Here is a 4,371-nt window from a genome sequence, read left to right as displayed (position 1 = left end):
TTAGGTTTGGTTAAGATATGAACCGTCGTAAAACCGCATTAAACAATGTCAATTACTGAGATGCAGTGTTTTTCACCATTAAAAGTGGGGAACTGCGATATTTAATGTGAAAGCGCTTGCAACCGTCGTTAGGTTAGGTTAGGTTAGGTTAGGTTAGGTTTGGTTAGGTTAGGTTAGGTTAGGTTAGGTTAGATTAGGTTAGGTTGGGTTGAGTTGGGTTAGGTTAGGTTAGGTTAGGTTAGGTTGGGTTAGGTTAGGTTAGGTTACGTTAGGTTAGGTTAGGTTAGACTACGTTAGGTTAGGTTAGGTTAGGTAAGGATAATTTGGTTAGGTTAGGTAAGGTTAGGTTAGGTTAGGTTAGGTGTGGTTGGGTGTTGTTGGGTTGGGTTGGGTTGGGTTAGGTTGGGTTAGGTTAGGTTAGGTTACGTTAGGTTAGGTTAGGTTAGGTTACGTTAGGTTATGTTAGGTTAGGTTAGGTTACGTTAGGTTAGGTTAGGTCAGGTAAGGTTAGGTTACGTTAGAATAGGTTAGGGTAGGTTACGTTAGGTTAGGTTAAGTTAGGTTAGGTTAGGTTTGGTTAGGTTAGCTTAGGTTAGCTTAGGTTAGGTTAGGTTGGGTTGGGTTGGGTTAGGTTGGGTTAGATTAGGTTAGGTTAGGTTAGGTTGGGTTAGGTTAGTTTAGGTTAGGTTAGGTTAGGTTAGGTTGGGTTGGGTTGGGTTAGGTTAGGTTAGGTTAGGTAAGGTTAGGTTAGGTTAGGTTAGGTTAGGTTAAGGTATGAACCGTCGTAAAACCGCATTAAACAATGTCACTTAGTGAGATGCAGTGTTTTTCACCTTTACAAGTTGGGAACAGTGATATCTAATGTGAAAGCGCTAGAAACCGTCGTAATGTTGTAGAAAGCAATGTAAAGTAGCGAGTAAAACGTTTACTAACGATAGAAGTGCTAAGGTCATGTTAGGTTGAGTTATGTTAGTTTAAGCTTGGTAGCGTCGTGAAACTACCAAAAACAACGTCATCTAACGAGATAGTGTTGTTTTATTGCGAGTACGAAACTGCGATAGGTGAAATGTTGTGAAAGCACACAAAACGGCATGAACAAGCCAAATACTGCGTGTTGTACCGTTACAAGTGCGAAACTGCTATGTTGTGATATTCTCGTTAAAGCGCATGAAAGCATCGTGAAACCTTAAAGAACGATGTCATTTAGCGAGATACAGCGTTCTGTACTGCAATAAGTTGGTGAAAAACTGTGAGGTTATGCAAATATCCTACTTGTGAACGAAACAGTGTATTAGAGCGTTTTTTAATACAAGTGCGAATGTTAGGTTAGGTTAAGATATGAACCGTCGTAAAACCGCATTAATCAATGTCACTTAGTGAGATGCAGTGTTTTTCACCATTACAAGTCGGGAACTGCGATATCTAATGTGAAAGCGCTTGCAAACGTCGTTAGGTTAGGTTAGGTTAGCTTAGGTTAGGTTAGGTTACGTTAGGTTAGGTTAGGTTAGGTTTGGTTAGGTTAGGTTAGGTTAGGTTAGGGTATGTTAGGTAAGGTTTGGTTAGGTTAGGTTAGGTTGGTTTAGGTAAGGTTAGGTTAGGTTAAGATATGAACCGCGCTAAAACCGCATTAAACAATGTCACTTAGTGAGATGCTGTGTTTTTCACCATTACAAGTCGGGAACTGCGATATCTAATGTGAAAGCGCATGAAACCGTCGTAATCTTGTAGAAAACATTGTAAAGTAGCGAATAAAAGGTTTTCTAACGATAGAAGTGCGAAGGTTCGGTTAGTTTGAGTTATGTTAGTTTAAGCTAGGTAGCGTCGTGAAACCACCAAAAACGACGTCATCTAACGAGATAGTGTAGTTTTAATGCGAGTACGAAACTGCGATAGGTAAAATGTTTTGAAAGCACACAAAACGGCATGAACAAGCCAAATACTGCGTGTTGTACCGTTACAAGTGCGAAACTGCTATGTTGTGACATTCTCGGTAAAGCGCATGCAAGTATCGTGAAACCTTAAAGAACGATGTCATTTAGCGAGATACAGCGTTCTGTACTGTAATAAGTTGGTGAGAAACTGTGAGGTCAAGCAAATATCGTAATTGTGAATGAAACAGTGTAATTGAGCGTCTTTAGATACAAGTGCGAATGTTAGGTTAGGTTGACATATCAACCGTAGTAAAACCGCATTAAACAATGTCACTTAGTGAGATGTAGTGTTTTTCAACATTACAAGTCGGGAACTACGATATCTAATGTGAAAGCGCATGAAACCGTCGTAATCTTGCAGAAAACATTGTAAAGTTGCTAGTAAAACGTTTTCTAACGATAGAAGTGCGAAGGTTAGGTTAGGTTAGGTTAGTTTAAGCTAGGTAGCGTCGTGAAACTACCAAAAACGACGTCATCTAACGAGATAGTGTTGTTTTATTGCGAGTATTAAACTGCGATAGGTGAAATGTTGTGAATGCACACAAAACGGCATGAACAAGCCAAATACTGCGTGTTCTACCGTTACAAGTGCGAAACTGCTATATTGTGATATTCTCGTTAATGCGCATGCAAGCATCGTGAAACCTTAAAGAACAATGTCATTTAGCGAGATACACCGTTCTGTACTGCAATAAGTTGGTGAAAAACTGTGAGTTTATGCAAATATCGTAATTGTGAACGAAACAGTGTAATAGAGCGTTTTTCAATACAAGTACGAATGTTAGGTTAGGTTAAGATATGAACCGTCGTAAAACCGCAATAAACAATGTCACTTAGTGAGATGCAGTGTTTTTCACCATTACAAGTTTGGAACTGCGATATCTAATGTGAAAGCGCTTGCAAACGTCGTTAGGTTAGGTTAGGTTAGGTTAGGTTAGGTTAGGTTACGTTAGGTTAGGTTTGGTTAGGTTAGGTTAGGTTAGGTTAGGTTATGTTAGGTTAGGTTGGGTTAGGTTAGGTTGGGTTAGGTCAGGTTAGGTTAGGTTAGGTTAGGTTACGTTAGGTTAGGTTAGGTTAGGTTACGTTAGGTTAGGTTAGGTTAGGTAAGGATAATTTGGTTAGGTTTGGTAAGCTTAGGTTAGGTTAGGTTAGGTTGGGTTGGGTGTTGTTGGGTTGGGTTGGGTTGGGTTAGGTTGGGTTAGGTTAGGTTAGGTTACGTTAGGTTAGGTTAGGTTAGGTTACGTTAGGTTATGTTAGGTTAGGTTAGGTTACGTTAGGTTAGGTTAGGTCAGGTAAGGTTAGGTTACGTTAGAATAGGTTAGGTTAGGTTACGTTAGGTTAGGTTAAGTTAGGTTAGGTTAGGTTAGGTTAGGTTAGGTTGGGTTGGGTTGGGTTAGGTTGGGTTAGGTTAGGTTAGGTTAGGTTAGGTTGGGTTAGGTTAGTTTAGGTTAGGTTAGGTTAGGTTGGGTTGGGTTGGGTTAGGTTAGGTTAGGTTAGGTAAGGTTAGGTTAGGTTAGGTTAAGGTATGAACCGTCGTAAAACCGCATTAAACAATGTCACTTAGTGAGATGCAGTGTTTTTCACCTTTACAAGTTGGGAACTGTGATATCTAATGTGAAAGCGCTTGAAACCGTCGTAATGTTGTAGAAAGCAATGTAAAGTAGCGAGTAAAACGTTTTCTAACGATAGAAGTGCGAAGGTCATGTTAGGTTGAGTTATGTTAGTTTAAGCTAGGTAGTGTCGTGAAACTACCAAAAACAACGTCATCTGACGAGATAGTGTTGTTTTATTGCGAGTACGAAACTGCGATAGGTAAAATGTTGTGAAAGCACACAAAACGGCATGAACAAGCCAAATACTGCGTGTTGTACCGTTACAAGTGCGAAACTGCTATGTTGTGACATTCTCGGTAAAGCGCATGCAAGTATCGTGAAACCTTAAAGAACGATGTCATTTAGCGAGATACAGCGTTCTGTACTGTAATAAGTTGGTGAGAAACTGTGAGGTCAAGCAAATATCGTAATTGTGAACGAAACAGTGTAATTGAGCGTCTTTAGATACAAGTGCGAATGTTAGGTTAGGTTGACATATCAACCGTCGTAAAACCGCATTAAACAATGTCACTTAGTGAGATGTAGTGTTTATCAACATTACAAGTCGGGAACTACGATATCTAATGTGAAAGCGCATGAAACCGTCGTAATCTTGTAGAAAACATTGTAAAGTGGCGAGTAAAACGTTTTCTAACGATAGAAGTGCGAAGGTTAGGTTAGGTTAGGTTAGTTTAAGCTAGGTAGCGTCGTGAAACTACCAAAAACGACGTCATCTAACGAGATAGTGTTGTTTTATAGCGAGTATTAAACTGCGATAGGTGAAATGTTGTGAAAGCACACAAAACGGCATGAACAAGCCAAATACTGCGTGTTCTACCGTTACAAGT

Source organism: Rhipicephalus microplus, unplaced genomic scaffold, assembly GCF_043290135.1.
Source record: "Rhipicephalus microplus isolate Deutch F79 unplaced genomic scaffold, USDA_Rmic scaffold_54, whole genome shotgun sequence".
NCBI lineage: Eukaryota > Metazoa > Arthropoda > Arachnida > Ixodida > Ixodidae > Rhipicephalus > Rhipicephalus microplus.
Note: the sequence above shows the minus strand (reverse complement) of the source record.